The sequence below is a fragment of the Vespula pensylvanica genome, chromosome 20 (genome assembly GCF_014466175.1).
Source record: "Vespula pensylvanica isolate Volc-1 chromosome 20, ASM1446617v1, whole genome shotgun sequence".
NCBI lineage: Eukaryota > Metazoa > Arthropoda > Insecta > Hymenoptera > Vespidae > Vespula > Vespula pensylvanica.
In genome coordinates, this window is record NC_057704.1 from 390,569 (window position 1) to 418,247 (window position 27,679).

General features: G+C 42.9%; 1 protein-coding gene across 9 annotated transcripts in view; it reads left to right on the plus strand.

Annotated features, from left to right (window-relative positions):
* The window catches only part of LOC122635922 (zeta-sarcoglycan), a 155,844-nt gene that overhangs the window by 44,646 nt on the left and 83,519 nt on the right, over positions 1-27,679 (plus strand). The window contains exon 1 of one of the 9 annotated variants that reach the window (XM_043826645.1): positions 8,185-8,316. The exons of the other annotated variants lie outside the window; for them this stretch is intronic. The gene's annotated coding sequence lies outside the window, so the exon portion shown is untranslated. Of the gene's footprint in view, positions 1-8,184; positions 8,317-27,679 lie in introns of those variants that run through there. 9 annotated transcript variants of the gene reach the window in all.

Consider the following 27,679-nt stretch of genomic DNA (forward strand, 5'->3'; position numbering starts at 1 on the left):
GTGTATATACATACGTGCCAGATCGAATCGCCATATGTCGGCGTAGAGACCGACGGAGAAACGCTGAAAGCTACGTCGTACCTACGTTAATTCGTGGACGAGAAGGGCTCTTCCGTCCGATCGAGAGCACACGTTTTTTCCCTTTCCCTTTTACGAATCCTCCGGAGGGAGCGCACGCACGCACAATGCTTAAAATCTTCGTAATGCGATTCGAGTACCGCTTTACCGAAGCGATCGTTGGAATTAGTAAAGTCTATATGACTTTCGAATCGAGGAGCGAATCTGCCAGTGCACCGATGTACACGCGACCTTTCGTTCGATTTTTCCTTTAATCTTTCCTCCGATGGGTTTCGCGAGAATAGTCGTACGAACGTGCTCTCCTGTCATCCGGTCGGTCGGTCGGCTAGGCGATTTTCCTTCCGGTCTTTCGAAGAAACACCGCGGCTTAGATCGACGAGATCGCTTCGTTCCTTCGGCACAATTTCTCTACCGTCTTTTCTCTCTCGAAACAAGAGAAGACGTTGAATACTCCGCGAGAGCTTTTCGCCAAAGTCATATCGTCGGACCAGGCGCGATTAACGTTACACCGTGCGTTGTTTCCTCGGTGGTTTGTCTCGTTACGACGACAGACGCGTCGTATTAAAGCGCGCACAAAAGCTACACTAGCCAACGCGAGACGGTTCCTAACTTGGCGGTAGCAACTCGAGATACCAACGTTCTTATTTGCAACTTCCTTCGTGCCATCTAGACTTCTCTCGTATCAACGAAAAGAGGAGGTTACAACTTCTTCACGCGATTTGTCGATTAATTGTTTGAAATTTTCTTAAGTAATTTCGCTCGGTTCCATGTTTTTCAGTTTTGTCATTCCTCGGTGTTACCAGATTACGATCGCAGAGAGCTTTCCGGCTTTCTTCTAACCTTTCCGTTCGATTAAATTATCCAAAGGATTACTTGGTATTGTCTCCGCCCTAAATTCGAAGAGAGCGTTGTTCTCAAACAAGAGAAACGAAAACTTTAGCTGGGTCCAACGAGTAGGCCATGAAGGATGCAGCGACAAAGAAAATTCATTTAATATCGATCTTGCCGTCGAGTTTTGTTCGAGTAGCGCGATGCCTCGGCTCGCGCAGTCTCTCCTTGATTCGTGGAAGAACGAATTACATTGCTCACGCGAGAGAATTTTATTTAAGACGACCTTTCCACCGTTCGTCGATCGATTTGAATTTTTAAATAAATCCAGACTTTTGGATTAAAATACGATTAAAAAAAAAAAGAGAAAGCGATCGATCTTAAGGTTAATCATTAATTTTTTCCATAGTGGATTAAAATACGATTAAAAATACAAAAAAAAAAACACTGCGATCGATCTTGAAATCAATTATTAATTTTTTCCATACTTGCTCTCTGCAATAACGTCGATAATTCGTCGGCGTGATTTTTGTGTTTAGAATTCATTCCTTGGACGGAGTTTCCGTTCGAAAGAATTTAATTTAACATCGTATCAATAAAAACACTTTTTACTACGATATCGTCGATCTAGCTATAATCCGAGTCCAATTCTCCAAGGAAATAACAAGGCGGCTCGACTTTTCAATATGCGAGGACGGTAAACAATTCCGATACTGGTTATTCGTAATAATGACAAAATTCTCGTCAAGGACTAGCGAGAGACGAAGCGTTTTCTTGCATTTATGCGTTCTTCGACGATTATTTCCTCTCGAAGGCGGAGAAGCATCCGGAACGAAACGTACTCGAGGGTACACCGTCTGCCTAAGAAAATGATTACATTTTCCGCGATATATCGATAACAGTCTCGAAGTAGGCACCGAGTAGGGGGGAAGGGGAGAGAGAGAGAGAGAGCAAGAAGATATCGCTGATTCGTCGATATCGTAAATAGAAGTTTAATTAATTCGCCGCTCGGTTAACTCGGCTGACAGATCGTCGGAAAGGAGGCGGAGTTGAGATTACACCGACGGTATATAAGGGTTGCTTTAAGCCACTGTGATATAGTTTGCGAGCTTTCTAACCCCCACCCCCTCTCTCTTTCCTCTTGCTAAGCATCCACTCTCTTTCCGTCGCTCTCGCGATCGCTTATATCGCTTTCGAAGCTGGTCTTCCGTTCCTTCTCCAAGCAACTGCGGTCAGCAGATAGAAACTCTTCTATTGGATTCGATAAACCTTGTTTCCTTACTACCGAAAGTGCGACTTAAGAAACGTCGATATTTCGTTTTATCGTCGATAGCCGATCGATCACGAGCATTGTTCGGAGTTTACCGATTATCTTTACTTTATCGATACGAGTTCGAAGACGCGCTGCGCGTTTCGACGTATTCTCCTTTCAAAGCGTTTATTACGGATGCATAGATAATACGCATAATTAATGCACGATAGACGAGATTCTGCACCGGTGATCTCGCTAATGGATAAGATCACGCGGGACGTACGAGTACGACGTATCCTATATTCGAAACGGTGATATCCGAACTCGAGACGATTAGCCAGCATCGAGTGCATTTCGCATGGATCCATCGAACCTTTTATTTTGTATTTATCTCGCTTATATTCCTTTTTTTCTTTTTTTGCGCCCGTAGACGCGAAGGTCTTTCGTTCACGGACGAATGCTTTTAGACGCTTAGCGTCTTGACCAAGATTCGTACGTCATCGGATCAAATCCAATCAAATTAACCAGACCCGGAGGTAGCCTCGATAAGCTCGGATAACAAGGAACGGGACGAAGATTATCCTCCCGTGTTCGTGGCCTTATCGACTATATATTCGACTTCCATAAATCGTACATTATGTGTCGCGTATCGATGTGCACGCCTACGAACGCGCGTCCCTCATGGCTCGGTCTTTTTCCATTGATCTTACTCATCGATAAAACAGTTATTACGCCGATGGATCATCGATCATTGAGGTTTGCGACAGACTCGGGAATGGCTGTAGTTTGATAACGCCGAAACGAAGTAACCATTAATGTTTTCTGTGATTGAAAGCCGAAAACAGAAGGGCCGGAAAAGGCGAAATTTTTGCTTTTACATTTAGCAAAATTGGCTTTATCAGACTGTTGTTAGTCGATATTTCTGAAATGTGATGTTATATTTAATTCGATCTTGCGTTCGTTCCATTCGAGAAAGATCGAGTGCGCGGTACGGATCGAGAGAAAGACGGTTTTCTCTCCGACGACGAATAACGTAATTTGTAAGTAAGTACGTGGTAATAATTTGCTAAGCGGCTCCTCGTCCGTCGATGTATACGGACAACGTCGAAAAAGCGATTACGCGGTTCCACAATTTTGCAACAGCTCGTTGATAAAATATTAACCTTCAGTCGTTGTCATCGATTTTCTGAAATAAACTGAAATTCGCGAAGGGAAATTCGTTAAAATATTAGACATCGTGCGTAAAGCACGAACGTTATGGAATTTCATGGAGGAGAGGTAACAAAACGTAGACGAGAAATTCATATCGAGAAGACATTTTGTAGCGGCAAACTCGTTCGCATGCTGCCGATAGAAAGGAGGGTAGACGGAAAAGCAGATATTTCTTGTCTGCGCGAGATTTTTAATTCTCGGTCGTACGACACTCGATACCATTCGACGGAGATTGGAACGTGGACTTCTTTACGATTTTTGAACGATACTTTCGAATTTACGATACGACGCGGTGTCAAGAATAAATCATCGGCGAAGCGATAGACGGGAAATTGGAAAAGCCGTTCGCAATTGCCGATTCGTCCATGCGAGAACGCATACCGATGCATATTTTAATGACGAATGGTCAAACGTAGTCCGTCGGTAACTTTGCGACAAATCAATCTCCTCTCGTCTCTCTCTCTCTCTCTCTCTCTCTCTCTTTTCCTTATTCGCGCGCTTTGTTTTTCAACGTCCTCCGCCGTCGACGTTGTTACTCGATTTCTGCACGCGCGGTGTTTTCGAAAAGTATCGCCCTCGCGGAGAGAATATCGATCAACGAATTAAAATGGCCAGCGGAGAACTCCCGGACGTACACGTACCTACTTATTCTCATTTTCTGCTTTTTCGTATAATTCCAGAAATGTGGAGTTTAGGGGTGGATACTGCATACCTATATATACCTATATACATCACTGGCAGCCGCTTAAAGCTTACACCGAGTACTCGGCTCATGACACCAAAAAAGAAATATCAGGAGTAAGCGCGTTAAACAAACCGCGGAGTTTGCGGTGTTTCGACCGAAAGCAGGAACGGAAAATAAAGAGCACGTCTACCAGCCGTTAACGTGCGTTCCGTGCGTCAACTTTGATCCGACGTGTATAAACGCAAACTAAGGATCTCTCGTCGTGCGACTCGAATTGAAAAGGAGCAGCTCATTGCGGTTAGATCGTACGACTAATTTGGAAAGTAGAGGAACTCTGTGTCGTCGAGTTGCCTCTTCGTTTTCGTTCTCCACGTCGAGCACCGGTGAATCGCCAAGAGACTGAATAGCGAGTCTCTCTATCTCCGTCTACCCATCTGACCCTTTCTCTTTCCAACTCCATGCCATGGCTCGCGCATTAACGGTTAAATTGTCCTCGGCAATTATTCCCAGACATTTGATTACACGTTCGCCAAGATATATTTGTTAACCTCTTGTATAATAGTATTTGAATTTGTAATCTCATTTAGCGGGTGCACCGCGCGTCGTTATACCAGACGATTTCGCTGATATTTAACGCATTTATCGTTCCCAACACGATATTTCGTTGCTTTTGCACTATCGCGAACGACGTTCTCGTTTACGTCTCGTCTATTCGGGCATAAATTGAAAAGGGTAAAAGCAGTCGTTTTATCTGACAATAAAGACGAAAACTATAGATCGGTTTGAAAGAGACTCATCGTCGATACGGACTAAATCTTTCCTCGCGCGGTTCCTCCAACGAACGCGTATCTCATTATCGATAGAGTATATTCGACTTTATCAATAACTGTAGAAACCGTATTCAGAGAGCATCTCTAATGCTTTCATTGTCTTCGAATAAACGCTCCGCGAGAATGAGGAGATATATGCGCGTATGTGTTCCGTCGCTCTCCTCCCTCCCTCCCTCTCTCGGCTCACTCGAGAAGGAGCAGCGAGAGCGCAAGTCGAATTTGCTCCTGCCTAATTTCGTCTTCTCAGTGTATCTACGTGAATACATACGTAAGTATGTAATGTATAAGATAGTTAGGTTTCCCTTCGAGTTCTTGACTTCTATTCGCGTTTAATTTCGTGCTTATCACGAATGGTATCGTCGTCTTCGTAAACTCAAACCACCTTCTGTACAGGAAAGATACGTAGAGAGAATACAATTGAAACTTTGGCATTAAAAATGTTCAACCGTTTTAAGAAAGGGGAGAAGTTTTTCGAATGGTTCGTGATCGGAAAGAGCATGGATGCGAGCTTACAAGCTGACCTTTCTAAATCGATATTGCACAAAGATACCGTTACGGTATCGGTCTATCGGTATCGGACCGTCGCAATTACAACCATGCTCGAGCTTTAATAGGAAGAGTATTAAAATTTACGGAAGGAGAAATATATATAGAGTTAAGGCTACGATTAATCTACGTGTCGTACGAGACGAGCACGATGGAGTCTGGTAAACGTATAGCAGAGCGAAAGAGTTGGAAACTCGTGTTCCGAAGCGTTTGGCCAAGTTGTCTCGCGTAATCTCGAGATTGCAACGTAGAACGAAGGCGGCGGGTAGACAGGGCTAGCGAGATGCCGGTGCTCGAGGAAAGTGGAAGAAAAAGCGTAGGAAGAGGCGGAGGTGTCTAGAAGAGAGGAAAGGAAACGAAGAAGGCCGGAGTAAAAGTAGGAGGAGAAAGGTAGTCTATCCGTAGGAACGTGCGACTAAATGAAAGGAATGTAAATCATAAAAAGTTACGAGCTTTTAAATCTCCTACAAGATGGTGCACGTTCGCTTTAATTACCTTACATCTCTCATTCCTCCCCTGACCCCCGACAAGGTTGGCTTGCCTTCTACAGTGCTCTACTCTTCGAGAGAGCGAGGGAGGGAGAGGAAACGCTCTGTGTGTGTGTGTGTGTGCGAGAGAGAGAGAGAGAGAGAGAGAGAAGAAGAGAGAAGTTCCCTCCTTGGCTCTTCTCTACTTTTCCTTCTCTCATTTGCATTCCTCCTTCCTCGCTGACCCTCTTTCTATTCGTCCTTTTACATTTTCTTCTCCCCGTTCCCCTATCTCATTCTCTCTCTCTCTCTCTCGCTCGCTCCTTCTCATCTACCTCATCGCTTCGCTTTCACTCGAAGAAATTCCTTGCAGCGAATAGATCACCTTCAGGACCTTCGTACGCTCTTGGGGATAATTAGCTACGTGGCTGTGGCGCACTCACGTTTTGATACGCCGCATGTAACAGCACGGTGAAGGAGAAAGAGGAAAGCTCTCCGGAAGACGACGAAGACGAAGAATGACGAAGACGAAGACGAAGAGAGACGAGGACGAAGGCGAACGTAAGAAAGAATGAAAAAAACGTACGTACACGTAGCGCGCCCGTTATTAACGCCACCGCCGAGGGATTTGCTTGCAAATGCCGCTGCTTCGCGAAGATATGCAATTTTACTGGCTCGAGGGTTGGTTGGTCGTGCTCCGGAGGCGGAGTCCGATCCGAGGAGAGGATCGCTTTCTAAGTGATTGTGAGATAAGTGGAGTGCTCCTCTTCGCTTTGCTGCCCTCGCCACGACAATCCTGCTCAATGAGCGCGACCAAGTGCTTCTATCTTCTTGGTGGCAGCTAAACTCCATCGGAGAGTACCGAGAAACCAATCGATTTGGAAGCTTAACTCGGATCGAAAAATGAGAGGCTATTCTTTTACGAATAGACGAGATCCGGCGGGTAACGTAGATTCCGGGACTTAGTTTTCAAAGACGAATTTCGGTTCGTAGATTTTTCAATTTTCACTTCGGATATAGGAGTTGAATTAGCTTGAAAGGAAATGGGGGGAGAAGCTTGTAGCGTGACCGATGAGATCGTTCTTGCTATCGCTCGAACGCCGCAACAAAGTTTTTTAAGAATTAACGGTGTTTGTCGAAGTCGTTTTAAGACTTACGTCCAGTAAATTTCTTCTCTACTTTTCTCTCTGTCCCTCCCTTTTCCATTTTGGTGTCTTCCTCCCTTTTCTCGAAACCTCTGGGAACGACCCTTGTTTACGTTACGAAGAATGTTTAGAAAGGTAGAGTCGATCGAGAGTCTTCGATATTTCACTACACTACTCGATAAGGAGTTCGCTTCCTCTCTCGACCGTTTCTACGTGAAACGTTTTAGACGAACGATCCTCGGAAAGAGGGAATTGAGGTCACAATTAACGAAAATCATGTTTAATCGAAGCAACTTACGCAAGAACGTACTCGTAATTAATTAGAAAATAAGCAAGTATGCTTTTCGTCGTTAATATCTTTTTTCTAAGGCAATTACGTAATGCTACCTACCCTACGGAATTATACGTAAAGAGCCATCACGGTGGAGAAAGTGTAGGACCTACGTACGTCGGCACGGTTGGGACATATGTCATAGGTTGACAGGCGGAACAAATGGAATCTGATCTAGCAATCCTTCGGTGTAAACTGTTTATGTATAGCGACTCGTCGCGCTTTTCTCCTCGCCGGATTATTTGATTTGGAGATAGCCTATCGCAACTTTTTTTTTCTCATCGATTATTTCTATCTGTACGCATTACCGATATAATAGAAAGCTTTGATGAAGGAAATCGATTGTAAACGACACGATCCTGAGACATCGTCTTTAAAAACACGTAAGAAGTAGGCTATTTAAAAACATATATTTGACCTAGTTCTTCGGTCGATTTTCGTATCCTAAGAATGGACGAGTTCGGTGGGAGGGAGCATGATCGAGGTGTCCTCCTGGTACTAAACTTGGCCCTCGGGTTTGCGCATGTGCAGGATCACTACGATCGACGTATGATTTCGGATGTCACAACACGTAGAGAAATCGTCGCGTAAGGATCGCCCGATCGATCTTTTCGAAGATATATTGAAAGCTCGTTTATGGTGTTCGAATAGTACGCGAACGGTGAAGATAAATTATAAATATTTACGTAATATATCGGTTCGAGTTACTTCGAATCGATATCTTGCCTTCGATGAGTTTTATTCTTAAAGTGGAGTGATCTGTAAATAAGTTTGTATCTTCGCTAAGTTTGTATCGTTTTTGATTTTCCTGCCTGAGATTTCTTTCGAGGATCATGCTAGCCGCATGGCACAAACGATGTAGTCAAACAAATCGATATCGAACGGTTCTTTCTGGATACTTGGATATCTCTTAGATCGATCTGGAAAGTTCGCATAAACAAGGTACAAAGAATATAATTCAACTTGGTTTGGTAATTCGATAGAAATTAGGTCAGTATATCGATTAAGCACCCAGCGATTATGAAATACAGAAAAATGTATCCATACGCACGCACGTTCGAAACGAAACGTTTCTCCCTTGTTAGAGAGATTAGTAAGACTTTAAAGAGTTGCGTTCTCTGCATATGTTGCCTTCGGGAATTTCAAATCGCAGAATTTTTATCGGTAATCGGTATTCATGCATGAAACACATAGATTAAAGACATATGACAGTGTTACCCAGCTGTTTTTCGAGAAATTATGTAGGTCACTGTACTAACGCCTCTTTCGAGAATTTATATGCTCGAGCGACGTTCATGTTTAGGGGAGATTTACGTCGGAAACACGGAACTTCGAATTGGAGGAAGCTTTTTTCGGTTACCTCGTTGGTATGGACTCTGATTCCGTGAATTTACGTTAGCGATCGACTTTTGTACGTAAACGCATACATTAACGGATACGTTTCGACTTTTTGTTTTAACTATTTTCTGAAAGAGTATCTGCAACGGGTAAAAATAATACGTTTGCCTGTTATTTAAAATTAAACTTGTTATAAACCAAACAAGAAGTTTTGAATTTTCGAATAAATATAGATAAATTGGTGAATTAAATGAAATATGCCAAGTATGAAAATAATTTTTTATTAAGTTCTTTTTTATAAAATAGAACACGTACATGTAAACGTAATTATCGTCCGATAGTGTTTCATTAATATCAATCAATTCTAAAGATCTTTTTGTTAGGTTTATAAAAAATTGATTTGATTTTAACTAGCGCGTGAATAATTTTTTTGATCTATTATGTCTCCACCGTGCCAACGTTTCATTTCGCGAAACAGTCGACAAAAAGTATTTTTTTTTAGAGATCGAAAGAAATTATAATTTCGACCGGAAATGACGTCAATCTACAACCCGCTTCCGGACACGAATTATTCGATACTTTGTACCTAGAAACGTCTGACGAACGCGTATATTATTCAAACCTCTCTACTTGCACTGTCCTTGGATACTTCACCCGGATGACCCACTTTCCGTTTTCTCTTTTTCTTTTTCTTTTTATTCTTCCTTTTATTTCTGTATCTTACAAAGGACACGAGGTGATGACCGAGTAAGGTAGGTCAGTCTATCTCTTAAAGATCAATCGGACGATTAGTTGACCTTTATGTTGTCTATTATTTAATCTCCGTCATTCGATTAATTAACTACAGTCCTCAATGATTAATATGGATCGTAGAATATGTACTATTAGTAGAATGGTACGATACTAATTACAATTAGATCGTAATTCGTTTTGTTTCGTTTTGATAACACGGTAAGACACGTTCGCTTCTTGTTTTACTTCTCTGTTTACGGAAATAGAGTAGAAACGCGTCGCTCGTGTCGGAAAGTCCTCGGGCTAATACGAGTCGTTGGTATAGAAAATCTTTGATAAATAAGAATGTAACTTTTTCTTAAGGTTAATTGTAATAGACCTAATATGCAATACTTTTTTGTGTGTATATATATATATTACATTGTTAGCAAATTATTATTCTTATATCGCGTATCTCCCATTTTACTATATTATTTAAACTAATACGTGGTAAAAATTTTGGAAATTGTCGAATATTATTTGCTATACAGTTGGCATAATACTCGCCAATGTCTGGCCAACAAGCTTTCGTAAATCCCACGTGGTTCGAAGTCATGGGCAAAGGATTATGGCGAAAGAGCCGTGAGCGTTTCCTATCTTAGGGTCTTTGAATAGCGAGCTAGAAGAGCTGGTCGGGTCGTACCGGGATCAAACAATCGTCGCGAATTAGCAGCGAGAGAAGATGGTAGAAATGGAACGGCGACGGCGACGGCGACGGCGACGGCGACGACGACGACGACGACGACGACGACGACGACGACGACGACTACGACGACTACGACGAGGACGACGAGGACGACAAGTAAAAGGAAGAGTGGGGGATTGGAGAAGAGGAGGAGGATGAGGACGACGGATGTGGGCGAATAAAAGCGTACGAGGAAAAAAAGAATATGTGGAATAAAAAAATATGTAACTCGTTGACACGGGTGATCCCGCGAGACTGGAATGCGATTATGCAGTCAAATGAGATTGTGGCATATGCATGAGCTCTTTCTCTCCCTTTCACAAAACCCCCTACCAACAAGGGGTCTTTCTCCTCGATTCTCTCGTACATCCCTCCCATACGGTTTCCATTCTTTCAAATTCATCTTGTCTCATCCCATTAGTTTCTCGCGACAGTTTCGATATATATATATATATACGTACGGAGATGTCTCAACTCTTAATGATTCATGACGTTATCGTTGAGAACTCGATGATCGATAAGACAAGATACCTTCTTGCGGATAATTGATCGAGTCGAAATGTCAAAGCAACTACGACTCGTCTACGAACTTTTTCTCTCTTAATCGCGCATTCCAGAAAATCTTAGCATTGAGATTGCGAGTCTTAAGACGCTTTTACTTTCTCCAGTATATTTGGCGGCGTTTCTTTTCGCCGAAGAAACCAGCGAGGAGATCCTTTTTAAGCTCCTTACGACGAGTTCTACTCCTAGGAATTCTATTTCGAAAAATCGGTCGACCGAACTTACCAGCTTCTTTCAATGGATTTTCGAAGTACAGAGAGAAAGAGAGAGAGAGAGAGAGAGAGAAAGAGAGTACGCAAGAGTACGTAATTAGTCCGACTTCAAGAAAAGCGAGCAATTGACCAGAGAAATATCTCGTCCAGCTTGAATATCGTAGATTTCTTTTTTCTTTTTCTCAACGATACTATCTTTTCTCCTAAACAAAGTCGCTCGAAAATCCAATCGTAGGATAAGAATTTGACGGCAGAAGAAAATAGTTTGGTAGTAAAAATGAAACGAAATTAATATCAATGATTTTTTTCTCGTATTCTTCCAAAGTTATCGGGGAATCAGATCGATTTTTCCTTTGTTTGTACTTTCAAAAGAATAGTGGAAGAGAATCGTAAAGGAAAAGGAGAGAGAACGTTTGCATTTGTTATCTCGCGAAGGGAAAGATGGCGGAGAGAGTCAGTGATGGCGTGGAGCTCGTCGCATAGGCGCGCCTTCATTACGGTGATGTATCATTACGTCAGACTTATGCCGTAGCCTAACGTCGCTCGAGCTCTACCTTATATCTCGCGTTATTTTATATTTATATGTTCTACGTCTTAGTAATTCATGGGGTTTCGAGCACGTTCCTTCCAGCAACCGACGGCTGCAACCTTCGTTGCTCTCCCATTCGAAATATTCCTACGTTCGTTGCAACTTTATTTATTTATTTATTTTTTTTTTTTTGGAAACGTTCGATTTCATTTTTCCGTTCGTACATATCACGAATTACTTGGAAATATGTGTGTGTGCGTGCGTGCTTGGCAACATCGAATGACCCTGAAGAATCGTGTTCGTTGGAATCGAGAATGTCATGATTTTATTTCGGGCGTGTGATATCTTTAGAAAAGGTTAAGAGGTCGTCGCGTATCACGAGACAATGCGTTCGATCCTTGAAAGTTTAAATCATTCCCAGGAGGTGGTATTATCCTCTGTGACTGCTTTAGAAGATAAAGAATACGCGAGAAATAATAGAAGGGTGGAGATTTGAAATTTATGAAAAAGTAGGTCGTAGCCGGTAGATATATACTCGGAGAAGGACTTATTGTTAATGCTCGAGCATCGGATTCTATAATTATGTATACTCTTGAAAATCGACGTCGCAAAAACGTTGACGATATTCGACGATTTTCTACGCGCGATCGAGCTTATCTACTTTCGAACACGTTAGAACGTTTCCCGTTTTAAGGAGAATCTTCAAACAGTTATCATCGAAGTCTCCGGCGTATACTCCTACGGGAATCAGGATTCCGAATACCTAGACTTTGTCCGTGGTAATGTTCGCAATTTTGGGAATTTCTCTCGATCAGAACATATACGTAGAAGAGGTATACGCATGAAGTCTAGTAGCTCGGGAAGCCAGTGCGATTTCTATGAAATGACTCGACTGCGAGCGCATTATCCTAACTGAGACCCTCGCTGGCTTCCTATCCTCTTTCTCTTCTACAATCAAGAAGATTCTCTCTCTCTATTGCTACGGAATCTCTCGAAGGTGTCTTTAGTATCCATTGGTCTAGGAAGTCTCTAGATAAATAGAGTGAAAGAGAGAGAGAGAGAGAGAGAGGGGGGGGGGGGACAGAAACTCTCTTGGATGTTCACGGTATCGAAAAGCCACGAGATCGAATTTGAGGAGCTTCGGAGGTTGACCTTCGCCACAATCTTTCGTAGACCAATCCGATATTCCAACGATATCGTTAGGAAACGCGATAATCCAGCTGTAAAGTAAGATTCCATGAGTATTATCTTCGCGTTTATGACCTTCGTTCTCTCTCTCTCTCTCTCTCTCTCTCTCTCTATCTCTCTTTTTTTCTTTGCCAATCGTTCCATTTATATTCCAAGACGTATACTCTGTCCGAATGGTCGGCCCGAATCAAAGCTGTGTACCGAAAAGAAGACGTAAAACGTTGAAGATGCGTTTTAAGCGCGGGGACACTCCAAGAGCATAATTACTACTCCGCTTAACCTACATTTTCTAGTGTAAATTCTTACTGGAATAAAGAAAGACAGAGAAAGGAAGATTGAAGTAATCGCGTGTCCTTCGAGCGATGACATCAAAGGACAAAGAAAAGGAAGAAATGAAAAAGGAATCGATTCGAGCATAAGAGGAATTGCAAGGAAAAGAAAAAAGGAAAAAATAATTTCGCAGCTTTCGTAGGACGGTGTAAAAAAGCACGTTTTGTAGATCGAAGAAGATAGAAGGATAAATCGGTGCGGAGTATAAAGAGGGAATACCAATAGCGGTTAAATCCGTAGCGAGGCCCGATGCCGAGGGTAAATTTACGATCGGCATCGAAGCGTTATTATGTCGAGCGTTCGATGTTAGCCAGCACCTCTACGTGCTTGAATATAGACCGCGACGAAATTTACGGTACTTCGTGGATAGCCACCACCACCGATCCTCACTGGACGAACCTATCGACTCGTTGTTTCGTTTCGATTGCCAGCTTATATCTCTATTTTAATTACCTGTATATCTCCTATCTTTCGTTCTCACCGACGCTAGTTTCATCGAATTTCGAATAAACAAGATAAAGTCGTTCTTTTGCCATCCACGAACGGACGGCTTGAAAAATCGAGAGTGACCGAGGGAAACGGAAAACTTACTTTCTCCAAGTTTAAAAAATATAATAGCGGATTAGTACTCTCGTGTAATCATTGCCGAAACGCGAGTATCATCTACTTGTTTATGCGTCGGAGGAGGGGAGAAGGTCACGAGAGGGTTGTTTGGTAAGTTTGCTTAGTTGATTGCACGAGGATATATTCGCACGGCCGCACGGACCCTTACCTCTCTCTCTCTCTCTCTTTCGCGTTTTCTTTGTTATCTTTCTTTCTCAAGTTTCCCTTTTAAAAAGCCCCTTTCATTATTTTCACTCAACCCTGGAAAATTTTAGGCGAGAGAACGAGCGCAGACTTTTTGCGATACCATTCCTCAGGTATAATACGGTGGAGTCTGACAAAACATTATTCTTCGAGTGTTTTAATTACTTCTCTCGATATGGAGCGCGTGTTTGTTCGTCCGTCAGTCCTATGATGCGATTCTTTTCCTTTTTGTTCTCTTATTATTCTTCTCATTTTTCCTTTGTGCAACATTTTTTTTCCCCTTAGCAAACACAAGCAAACGCAATATCAAAGTACGCAAATATTTTAATAGATATAATATCAGGTTAAAAAATGATGGAATATCCAGCGAGATCAGCGCTTCGTTGAAACAACGAATACTTGATGTAATATAGACAAAATTTACGTTCACGCAAAATACTGATTGAAATTATATATATATATATATTTTTTATACAGTTTTACGTAATTTTTACGCTCGATTCGAAGACTATAACATATAAGCGAAATTTATATTCCGGCTGAACGTACGAAAAAATAACCATCGAAGTCTCCAAGATAATTCTAACGTCGCAACGGCGAGAAAGAAGCTGGAAAAGAAGGTGCACGACGACAGAAGTTTACTGCTGATGGAGCGACGTCTTCTTCGATTTCAGCTTTACGGTCAAACGACGAAGCCAAAGTTCGTTCTCCCGCGTTTGCCATTTCTCGAATACGTCGTTCCTCGATTCCGAGTCATTCGGTTCTCGCCATCCCCTTCTCTAAACTAGCTATCTATCGGCTCTTCTCCCAGATAACCATTTTCGATCGGTCGAATCGTGGTACCCGCGGCATTGCCAGGCCGGTAGCTAATTTTCCGCGCGAACTAGCGCCGCGAAATACCATCCGAAAAATACTAGTGCGACGGAGCTCGCCTATTAGCGCAACGCCGAGCGATTTTTAATTATTACAAGGCGAGAGCACCGGACTTGCCCGGTAATAGAGGGCACCCCGAATCGTTAATTTAATCGGCCACCGTGTAGTCGTGTAATTCAGGCTCGTATTAACGGGGCGCCAGCTTGGCAATAATTTCGTAACGCAAACAGGGCTGTTTTGTGCTAATATTATATCGCCCGCACTCCTCGTATCACCTTCCTTCTTTCCCTTGAAAATTTCCTTTCGTCGGCAGGTAGACGTATCCTTTCAAAGAGACGTACGAAGTAAGAAAAGCGGCATTATAACGGCATTAAAAAGTGGAAGAAGGACTCGTGGATCTTCTTGCGAAAGATAAAGTCAGGGAGCTTCTCGCCGGCGCTTTTGCGAGTCGAGGCATCGATTAAAAAGCCGAGGGAAAGCGTCGTGGAACGGACTTGACGGTTTTAACGCGACGCGAGTTTCATCCACCGATTACGAGAGGAGAGTTTAGAATAGCCGAGCGTAAAAAGGCTCGAGAGCGCGTTGCTACTTTATCGGACAATATTTATACATTGGCGAAAGGGAGGAGGGAGTCGTAAAGTTTGGCCGACAGCCGGGAAAAGTTTAGTCTCGCGGTGGGTGATTAACGCGGTTAATTTGTTGCAATTTGACCCGACTACCAGCACCCTCGATTCGGAACTACTGGCTCGCACAACCCTCGCCCTTCGTGCCCTTCTCGTTGCTCATCTTCCCTCTCTCTAGGGTGGCTTAGCCAGCGTTCCACCTTCGTCGTTGGCCAGGACGTTCCTAAATAATTTACGAGGTGTAATTGTAATTTTGTCCCGGCGAGCAAGCAGCAGACACACGGGCTCGTCTCTCTAACTCGTTGCGAGTGGATCGACGGCTATGGATAAACGGACCAACTCGAATTGACGTTCCGATTTTCGGTTCGTCGGCGGTGATACCGCGAGAGCGAGGATCGACGTACCGTGGATGGAGGAGAAGGAGGAGGTGAATGGCCAGCGTCGATACGATTGGCCCCGTCCTAAAGCCGATGATCGAACGTTCCGTTCTCACAGTTGTTGCCTGGATTTCCGTCTACGTATATAGCACGCTCGAGAGACGAGAGCGGTTGCTTGCCTTTGTGCTCGAACGATCGCTTAGAAGACGCGGGTCCTTTTGCGTAAGCTCGGTCTTTGACGATCGCCGAATCGAAAGAGTTTCCCTTTTTCTTCCGGTTTTCTTTCCTCCTCTCACCCTTTTTTTCGCTCGGAGACGCATCTCTTCAAAATTTATCCTCCTTTGATTTTTCCCCTTGAATTTCGATTAGGAACGTCGATCAAAATTCTTAACGTCGCCGAAAAGGCGTATCGCGCGAAGAGAGAAAATTTACGATTAGAATTGTCCCGGAAAATCGGACTTTATTCGATGCGCGAGTTTTCCCTTAGGACACGGCACGAAGAAAAAGCGATACGATATGTGGGAGCGCGTCGAAATACGTTTTAAATCCCGCTGAAATCGTCGCATCGATCACGATGAAATTCCTATTGAAAAACCTTGCACATCGTACAACTGTGACATTCGGATATTCGGAGATACCGCGAGATTCTTGTTTTAAACTTGTCCTTCTGGATTGTCAGTCGTATAAAAAGTATCGGTCCGATAAAACGTACGACGTAAAAATGGTTTCTAATTGATTAGGACAATTAAGGAGAATCTTATCGAGTTGTCGAATCGAACTTTTTGGCGTCGCGAAGTATTCGTGAAAAGTTCTAGACGACGTCGAAACTCGGCAATTAGTCGCGAAGCAAACTTTTTTTTCGTTCATGGAGATGAAAGAGAACCGTTTCCTAGAGTCGTACGCTTCGATGTTTGTTATACCTTTTTTCTTTTTTTTTTTTTTTTTTTTATTTATCGAAAACGTCGAAGAATTTTGCGACGGTACGTAAGGGAACTTATCAAATATGAAATATGAAACGACTCGTGCGGCATTTTTTGTTTTCTTTTTTTCAACGAAAGATATCGTTGTAGAGCGCTTTAATAAGAGAAACAAATTTCTACCTTCCAATTATCCCGTCGAAGAAAAAGAAAGGTGGATGATACGTCCTTCGCAACGACCGCGACGATTTTTCTAATATTATAAGCGAAGGCAAGTAGAGCGCGAAAAGTCGGGCAGGTTTAACCAACATCGTGCAAAACTCCGTGGAGTATAACCTCGGACGTGAGATTTTTCATCCGAGATCTTAGAGAGAACTCGGTGGGATCTCTAATTGCGAAACATTAATCCCCGCGTTCCAATTTCTGCTGGCGAAACGGCGGAAGCATAAAGACGAGGTACTGTCCCTCGAGAATCCACCTCCGCTCGAAGCCGAGGTCCGAACTGAAACGATGCGAGGATATACGCCATGGAAACTATACGGGGTGTCCCGTGTTGAAATTACCTAACCCCAAACATGTCTGTTCTCAACGAAAATGCGACTAAATTATTCAGGCGTACAGAAGCCGAGCGGTTTCCACGGAAACGCATATACAATTCGCATAAAATGTATGTTTCCGTTTCTAGAAAACGTGGTATCGAGATCGGATCTTCCTCTTTAATTCCCTTTCTCTCGGCGGCGGCTTCGTTACGATTTGATCTCGTTTGAATTTCTTTTATTCTAGCAACGATCATCGCGTTTAACTATCGTTTCACCGATAAGAGCTACGACGTATTTCGCTTTCGACGAACGACGGAGCTTCTTTCTATTAATCGGCCGTTCGATGGATCCATTAAGAATGCTACGCCACGAAATGCAAGGCAAAGGCAGAATCTCTAATTTTCCAGTACTGCCGCTGCGGGGATTTGGCTTTTCGTCGAAATCCAAGAGTGACAAGCGAGAGAAACTCCGTACTGCATCGAGACAAGTTCGTCCCGGTCAGAATCGGAAAAGCTTTCCTATACGTTTGGTATATATACCAGCTATGTAGGTACCTACTGTATATACGGACGGAGTTTGTTCAGGAATAGGACATGGAAGAGGAAAGAGAGGGAGGGAGGGAGGGAGGGAGGAAGGAAGGTTCGCTTTTCGACTCGAAGGATGATTCGTCTCGCTCGTGACTAATAACGAAAGTGCTTCACCGTTTCTCCATTGGACTGTTTTGCTTCGAGTAATCGGCTTATTTGATTAAACTTAAGATTCGAAAATGACGCTTCGACGATGAAAGATAATGAAAAGATGTCTCAAAGATGGAAGGAGGATCGCCGAGTGGTCTTTTTTAACGACAGGGTGTAAGAAAGTGTAAAATTGGAAAAATGGTAAGAATGTCTGTCAATTCAAAACAAGGAGCGTTCTCTACCTATTTCACGCATCCTTTCCCGTATAAAATTAACTATCAACCAAAGACGCTCTGGTTCGTCTTGACATCATTGCGAGTAAACGCTTCTTTGCTCGGTATTCCGATGAAAAGCTTTAATATCGCTCGGGAAGAAAGCTTCGTCCTTCTTCGAGGAAACGTCGTTTTCTCATTCGAGGTATATTCTCAAATTGGCTCTCTCTCTCTCTCTCTCTCCTCGCTCTCACTCTCGCATCTTTTTCTCCTTTCTTTTGCGGAACACTTTCAAACGATAAGTTTAAAGCAACGAGCTATTCAGTGATTCCAGTAGCAGATAAAAATTTGCAGTTAGATGGTACTCTCGAGTAACGTAAGCTTCGAGGATCATCGTCGGCTAGAAGAAAGAATAATCGTCTAAGAGAAACGACCGACGATAAGTTTGTATTGTCCTTGGTCGGACGAGAGAGAGAGAGAGAGAGGGGGGGGGGTGGGAGCGGAGAGATGATCCTCAACGCGTAATTCGATACACCGTGCGTGTGCTCAAAGTATGACCTGCACGAAGACAGTCACTTAATCCGTTTAATCCGGCTTACGAGATACGGCCTGTTATCGCGGAATCCTTCTCTGGTATTACTTACGCCGCTATCGGTCGTAGCAAAAGTCTTCGTAGCCCGCGTATAGTGGCAAGTAGAAGAAGAAGTGAAACAAGGATGGAATAAAGGAGTGAGAGAAGGAAAGAAGGAAGGAAGGAAGGAAGGAAGGAAGCAAGCAGGGAACAGTTGCGCGAGTAACTCGACTCCAAACTTTAGACAGTCCGACTTTGCCGTAGATCCGGTAGTCCGCTGAAAAATAAATGGAAGATTGCGATATGCTTTGGAGCGATGCCAAATGTTAATAGAATGTACCTACCTACCTGCGCGTGGTTGCACGTCGTAAGCTTGGAAGACTTATTCCGAGAGGAAGAATTTATTTAAGGTCGAGCGCGGATTACGAAGCAACTCTTTCCATTTTCGTTGTCAACGAGACGTTTGTAAATATTTCTATCGAAATTTTCTTGAAATTTAGTCGTTCGAGGAAATTGCGCGGAATAATTAGAAACGGCGCGTCAAACTTGTTGACCAGCAAAAAGCTCGAATCTGCGGGATAGAGTCAATTTGATAGTCGCAGAGCTGAGAGATCCACAGGTTCGGGTGTCGTAAAGCTTAGAGCTTGCAAGTCCGTAAGATGGGCATTAGCATGCATAGGTCGGTCCAACGCATTTAACCACCCCCGCGTCTTTCTACTCTCTATCCCCGTCCCTTCCACTTTCATCCTACTTTCCTCCCCGAGGGTGTACTCTACCTCGGAGGTGGGCCAAACGGCACGAGAGTGTTCTGGGATCGGTGAAAGAGGTAAATTTTCCAGAAAGGAATTCGACGGGGCGATGACATCGCGATAGCGAATCCCGATTTGAGGATACACCCTTTTCTTTTCTCTCATCCAAGCATCCAAGACTTTATCGTGGATCGTTATTACGAGATTATTATGTATACTTTAGAGATAATACATCCTGTACTTTGTTCTCTCTAATCATTATTTCGCTCGACTAATGGCATAGCTCGTTATTATTTCTAAAAAGGGCGTTCCCTTGTCGTACGACGAGCCTCTCGTCGACCTTCTCGGCAGACCGTAAAAATACAAGACGAAAAGCGGCCAAGAGAGCTGGGACAAGTATAAAAAGGCGAAGGAAAGAACGTTGTATATCGCGAAATTCGCTGTATCACTCTTTAAGCGCGAGTCTCGTGCGAAACGGTACGAAATAATCTCGAGTAAAAAAATTAGAAGAGAGTAAAAGTAAGGAAAGGATCTTGGACGAGCTCGTTGCGATACATTAAATTAATCGATTTCCAATATCGATGTCGGTAATTTCCTTTATTCGGGTCACGATAGCGTTGGACGTTTCGATACTAAATCAAATTATCCATTAATAATGAAGAAATCTCTCTCCTTATAATTCGATCAATAAATTCTCCTATTAGCCCCGCTACAAAAATGCGCACGAATAGCGTGGTCTTCTTGTTAGTTTCTCCGTTCTCGATTATTCGCGACGCCGTCCGTGATAAGTAGAAACGGGAGAGGGAGGGAGAGAGATAGAGTGACTATTCGAATCGTGGGAGGTACCCGAACGGTGTTTCGGTAAATGCGAGCCGGGTAACATGTGCGAGATAATCCAAAACTGTTCCCAACGGTGCCGTCTTAACCCAATTTCACTCGTATCTATCCTAAGGCTGACCTGTTATGCACCATTTCGGCTGTTCTCCTCGAAACGTCGTCGTACGCCTTCCTTGTTAGCGTACACCACAGCCGTATCTTACATTATGCTGCCTTTCATCACTTCTACCCGTCCATAGATAGACCTTCCAACCGTAACGGCGCTATGAATCTTAGGTGGCTAACCGCTTAATTATCGAACGCGTATCTATTTCTTCCTATTCTTTTTTTGTCCCGCCTCTAACTACGTTACTGCTATAACTCAAATACAATTAGCTCTATTCGAAGTTATCTACCTCTTCTTCTTCCTCTCGTCGAGTTGGCTAGATTAAAGGAGAAATAGAGATAAAGGAGTGAGTTAACGATCGGAAGAGAACGTTTTCCCTTTCCAGTTGGGCAACAATGCGGGAGAAGAGTCTTTTCAATTTTATTATGCGACACTTATTAATCTATATTCGACTCTCAATTTTCCGGTTGAATTTTATATCGCGAACGTTTCGTACGATTTTAGAATCGGTATCGAGGCTCTATATTTACGACGATAGATATATTTTCGTTTATTATTACATTCGTGAGCGAACTGATATCGAAAAGTTTCAAGAGATTATTGAGAAGCCCCATCGCGAACGTTGATAACGTGTATCTTTTGCACACACACACGCGCGCGCGCACGTAGCTAGTCCTCCACTGTGCTATAATTTTTCGACCAGATGATAGAGAACAGAGCTCACGGAAGCAGCTATCGTTTTCCCGACAAAGCCTTTTATTCTTGAATCTGGCGTGGTCCTGTCGAGCACCGGTAGCTGCAACGATATCGTCTAAGCTGACGCTCGAGAACCATAAAGCAAAATTATGTGTGTATCCGTGTGCGTTTTCACCAAAGTACATTGCCTAGAAAGATACCTGACGACAAAAGAGACTCGGGATAAGCTAAGCGTTTGACAAACCAGAGATTTTCTCTTTCGTTGAAAACGTTAGAAACTTTGCCATTTCGCGTAAGATAAAAATAGAACGGATTTTCCGGATACGTTGACTCCTTCGTTAAATTTTGACGGATGAGCAACACTGCGTCGCTGATATTAATTGAACGTTGAAAATCGATCGGGTAGACTGTAAGTAATTGGCAAATCGATTCTCTGAAAAAGCGATACCTACAAGAAGAAGAAGAAATATGACCTAGAAAGAATTCTTTCGCGATAACGAAAGGATAAGCGAAGCTAATGTAATTTTCTGAGAGAGATTTCCTTTACACGCTCGTTATATCGGAATATTTCCATAACGAATCCATGTGCTTATTTTCGCAACGATCGCAGAGGAGATCGTTAGTTCGAAGCTCGAAAGAATTCGTTAAATAGAAAAGTGGTAATGGAAAGAGATGCGTGTGGCAAGCGAGAGAGAGAGAGAGAGAGAGAGAGAAAGAGAAGAGGAGAGACGAGCAAAGTTTCGACGTTGTTCGGGAGCTCTAAGCGTGATATAAGGAAGGAGACATTATTAGGCAGTTGTTACGAGTCCCTGCAGGTACATACGCGCGTGTTCTCGCGAGCGGAGACGCGTGGATTGCGCTTTTAACTCGACGTGCACGTGTACTCGGATGGTCGTGCACGCGGAGCGAGACGGGTATGCTAATAACGGCTCGGATCCAAGTGGGCCCCGTACACAGAATCGCACTCACATTACGAACTTCAACGCCCGAATAATCTCGCTATTAACGTTTTCGACTATGAGCCGAGCGGATTCGTTTCTCCCTCGTTTCGTGGGATACGTTCTTCGAATTCGCTTTGACAAACGAGATTTCTTTCCTTTGATCGAAATTTTTTCCTTCGAGTTGTTCGACGATTATTCTCAATCGAGTTATCCCGAAGTTTCTATTCAAATTAGCTTATCACAAAAGCTAATTCGTTCTTTCTGCCTTCGTTCATTGTTATCGTTGACCTTTATATCCATTTATATACGCTACACGTACAAGAGTACAAGACAATAGCTGAAAAACGTTGCTTTGAGTGTTGCAGCGAAATGATAATAATAGAACGTACAGGGTAGAGAAAAAATCGTTGCTTTTATCTCTCAAACGAAATACTTTTCGACTTCAAATGCACCTACACTGCTCGTCAAGAAGTTAAATCGAAATGTAGTTCCGCTCTCGGCCGGAGAATACCTAGCAGGTATGTATGTATGCGAAACGTAGGACGAAGCGGGATTGCAAACGGGGCGGCCATTTAAACGCGTTTTCCAAGGGAACTAAATAAAAAACGACACGTGGCTCTTTAATCGATGAATCTGCAAAACGAACGAGGCTGAAGGCTCGTAACGACGCTCGTAGTGGACGTTCTCTATTTGTCGCGGCGTTTGACGACCGGAAATTCCTTCTTCCGGCCTACTAATGCCTTTCCGACCGAGTTAAGTCGGCTCTCTTCCGTCGAAGATAAGCTTTTAAATTTTCTTTGTATCATCGTCCTATGTTGGGTCGTTTTATTCGTAACGCTACACAATAATACAAATAAATATTTTCTCTTTCGTTTTTCTCCTAATACGAATATAAGCCAATACTATTCGTTCCTTCGCAACTCACGGTCGTATAATTATAACGACGAAAACTCTCACGCGGTATCGTTTGCCTTGTAATCTAGGACGCGATCAATTTGCACGGACTCTGAGAGAGGGGCCTTTCTTTCTGCAGAGATCAAAGAATAGCGAAAAGATCTTCGCTGTCTCGAAGGATCATTTTCCATGATGAGACTCTACGGGGATTAAAGATAAGGGAAAAGAGAAAGGAAATTACGAAAGGGAACAATGTTTTTTTAAAGATTTCTTGCTTTAAGCCCACTTTAGTCCGTTTTAAAATCTTATCGTTGTTGGTTCGTCGTTTGCTCCGCACGAATCCGCTTAAGGTTAGAAAAATGGATTTTTCAAGAGCTGACACGAGCGCGGAATTATATACTTTCGCATTGTTTAATGCAATATCTTTCTCCTTCTATTTACGAAAATAGTTGTAAATGAAAAGTCCCGAGCAAATGCTTCGTCTTACATGTCGCCTTACGCGAAATAAAGAGTCTCGCTTTATATTCAACCTATTTTCGTTCGTTACGACATTGAGAGGAATATAACGTCTTGTTTGTGTTAATAGTTAAGCGAGAATCGAAACGTTAAGGAAAACTAACATTTTTTTTTTATTTTTCAACGGCTTTAGGCGCAAGAACCGGAACTCGGGGATAATTAAAGTAATTACTAAGTCCTCCTTCTCCGCTTTTTCTCTTCTCTCTCGCCGGTTCATAGAGAGGTGACTCGTTCGAAAGGCTTCTCGACGACTTTTACCACGTGTGTTTTTTCGTACGTGTTCTATACGAGTATGGCTATATAAGCGCATACATGTAACCTAGGATATCGCAATTAAAGCGAAGAAACCGCGCTTAACGTCGCTATTAAAATAACGACGGTTAGTTGGGCACAAATAGACGCATTATCGTCTTACTCCAGGCGCCTGCTTCATTTGTGATATTTGAAGAACAGACCGATACGGGAAGAAAACGTTTCTCCGCTCGTACGCAACATCGTGTAAATCTTATTTTCCGTTAATTATAATTACGATGGCGTTAGAAATGGCAACTCGTCGAGATTGCGCCTAGAGAGAGGAGAGAGAGAGAGAGAGAGAGAGAGAGAGAGAGAGAGAAAATATAACGCAATCTTCTTCCGGCTCTCTTTTCGTATTTGGTAAATTTCGTAGCCGGTGCATGCCTCGACTCGCGTTGAACAATCCACCGGCCGACTTCATTTCGGCATCCAAAGTAGAAATTAATTACGTGGGATAATCTAGAGTGTTGGAGCTGGCAACGTGAATGTTGGGTGCTCCTTTTCAATTTTCAAAAGCTCATATAGCGCCTGTGTGTAGCGATGACTGCAAAAGTACCAAAGTACCTAAGCGACAAAGTGTGAGTGCGAACATTACATCAGTGACATTGAATATCCAAATAAATTAAGGTTCACCTAATTTCGCGCAACGTGCAGCACAAAAGGATAACAAAAATTATGCATTAACCTACTTACATATTTGTAAAAATATTTTCACATTTTTGTCGATGTATCAAACTATGTATCATCGAATTATCTTTTCATATAAAATCGTATACGACGTAATTGTCGAAAACACTTTGCTCTCTCGATCCGGATTACTTACGAACGAACGGAATAGTCTTCTTTTAAAAGATACGAACAACTTCTTCTTTAGGAAGTAGGATGTAAAAAATCTTGCTAAACAATTTCTTTCTCTCGTGTCACCTTGTCCTCTCGTTACCTTCTCTTTGCGCATATGTATTACTTTCGAAACTGTTTTCCGCAGAGTCCTCTCTCGTCTGCTCCTTCCATCTTTTAAATATTTCCCTTGATACCGCACATCCCGTATTATTTCCTTTCTCCTTATTCACATCTGTCTATAGCACGAGTTACTTTGGTTTGTTCTTCCGTTTTCGTTCTCTCTCAACTTTAATTCTTTCGTTGTTGGCTTTTTCTCTTACGCGCTTGATCTTTCCTTTTTTCTCCATTCCCCCGTATATTTTTCTTCGTCGTTTATTTCGATTTTTAAATAATCGCCGAACGCGCGTATAGGAAAAACCGAAAAGAGGGAGAAAATTAGTGAGAAGGAAAAAGAGAGAGGGAGAAAGAAAGGGAGAGTACCGATTTGCATGCCCCGACAATCGTATCTAATTGCACCGTTCTTCGCCCGCTTCTTCTTTTTTCTTTCTCTTTCTTTCTCTTTTGGTCCGTTAGTTTATTATTCTTTCGTTTTTCCCCGCGTTTTTCTTTTTGTTTCGTGCGCTCGATATTTCGCGAGACGAGTCATCTAATTCAAAGAAATAAAAAAAAGGTCGGGGTGCTGGTCGGGCTCGTCAAGGATAACGAGCCACAAGGGAAAAAGCGTCGGCGACAATGCCACAAGGATTCTCGCGAAACGAATCTCACGTAATTTCGAAATAAGCAGCTTGCCGTGTCGCCATAAAGAAGGAAGAAAGGTTGGAGGTGGATACAGACACGTAGATGAAATCAAAGATAAACGTCGGGTAATTGCAGTTTAAGATGGTACTTGAGAGTTGAGAGAGAAAGAGAGAGAGAGAGAGAGAGAGCGAAGGAACGTGACAAAGGGCGTTAACAACGAACGCGAACATTTTTTCCAGACGCCCAAGATTAACGAACGCGATAGAATCCTCTTAAAATTATATAATTTTGATAAAATTTGTTTCTTTTATGACTCTTTCGTTATGTTTTGAAAAAGAGTATTACTACGAGATCGCACAAAAATAAAATTTAAAGAGCTTCGGGCGGTAATATTTTGATGAGATTTGACTAATTTAATTTCGGATAGGATATACGGGTGTTAAATTTGAAGAGCTTCGAGAGAGGTAATTTTTTAATGAGATTCGACTAATTTGATTTTCGATAGGAGGTACGAGCTTACGAATATAAGGGAAAGGGACTAGACCAACTAAAGTCGAAAACTTCTTTCACGTCGCTTTTTACGTATTAACTATTCGTTAGTAGCACGAGTACACGTTGGCACCCTCATTAGCGACCACTGCGTATAAGCAGCGATGCGGGGTAACGAATTACCGAGTGCTCGCAGCTGCAAAGCAAATTGCATGAAAACTACAGGTAGCAGTACGCTTTGCGCCGAACCATTTTGTCTTACTATCGCCACCATGTTAAACGCATGTTAATGTCGACGCCAGAGGTTCGACTTTCGGGGCATACCGTTTTCTTCTTTTTTTTCTTTTAAGATACTAAACAATTTGCTTATCTTCCTTTCTTTTTTCTCCTGTCTTTTTCTTTTTTTTTCATTTCTACATACGCTTTAAAAATGGTCAAACGATCGATTCTTCCGAAAAAAGAGGAAGAACTTCGCTCCTTAATTGATAATTACGCAGACGATCCAGACGTTACATTAATTTCGGTTCAATGGCTTCTCGTTCGACTTTCCGCGCCAACTTACAACATTATGTCCTAGAGATTCGACTATAATTCTTTCGCCAAATACGGCATCCGACTATATCGAGATAATCGTGGGAATGACGTTGGTGGGACTTTCGAAATGCGATTAAACACTAACGCCGTGCGTGTTGCGTGCGCGGAATAATTTCTTTCTTTTTTCGAAACAGAAGAATCATTTTCAGAGACGATCGAAATTAAACCAAACGATTGTCTGCTCTGAGATAATTAGAGTTACATACAACCGTAGAAGAGATGCGGGTATGTATTTCGATCTTGGGTATCGTCAATCGAATAATCAAATATTTTCCCGACGAATGAACCATTTTCTTTGGCATAGAAAAAACATTCGAACGATAGGAGACGACAGTGATTCTTCGATCCCCGATTTCTCTTCCTGTTTCTATCGGAAGCATTCTTACCGTTTACTTTTAACCTCGCTAAAGCGGATAAGAGAGAAAGCGATATGCAAGTAAAAGAAAAGATCGACGTCGGAGCAGTTCCTCTCGGTAGGAAAAGAGTTTTCGCTCGAAAGAGTTTGAGCCCTCAAGCTTATTTTTGGTCCTCTCGCTCTCTCGAGCTTTCTCCGTGCGACTGTCAAGGAGAAATCGAAGAGGAAAGCGGTGGACCGTGAGAAGAGAGAAATCGGGATTCGAAGCTTTTACGTATCGACGAAGGGTAAATCTTTTCCTTGTAAATGTGTCTCTAACATACGAAAACTCTCAAGGGCGCGTTAGCATTAGGTGTGAATCGAGCCTGCTTCCATCTTCTCACCTTATGCGTTTCGTCTATCCTTACGACAATTTGGGACGGATTGGCCTATCTCTTGAAATCGAAATCCCGATTGATCGGCAACGGTTTCTAAGTATAGGAAAAATGGTAAGCGAAGTTGGGCTGTTCTGGCGATGGTATCCGAAAAAAAGCTTGTCCTCGACGGAACCGTGCCAAGTGGTTCGTCGTAGCGTGCCAACTTCTACTGCGGAGAGTACATCGAGCCTAGGTTTCGAGCACGAGCCAAGGCACACGAGGGAGGAAATGGTATTAGGTGCTTCCTAACGCGTACGCGGGAGGACCTGTCTCCTAGGTAGCTTCGAGACGACCGACCAAGGGAAGTAGGGGAGGAGCAAGGGCCATCGCTAGTGTTTCCCCAAAATATGTAGCGTGCACGAGCGTTCCGTGTGTACGAGGTCGGAGTGTGTATCACAGAGGTCGGTGGCCGTCCAGTGGCCGTCCTCCGATGAGCGTTCGGTCGACTCTGTTGGCGTTACTCCTACACGAGCATAGCTTTCACGCACACCGAAGACGCGTGCATGTGTTCGAAGTGCTAGCAATTTCCCCTTCCTTGTACACATAGTCGAGGAAACCAGGCTATGGTAGTGCAGATCCCCGCGTATCCTACTCCGGTTTACCGTGCGCACATACGAAAGATGTAAGGGC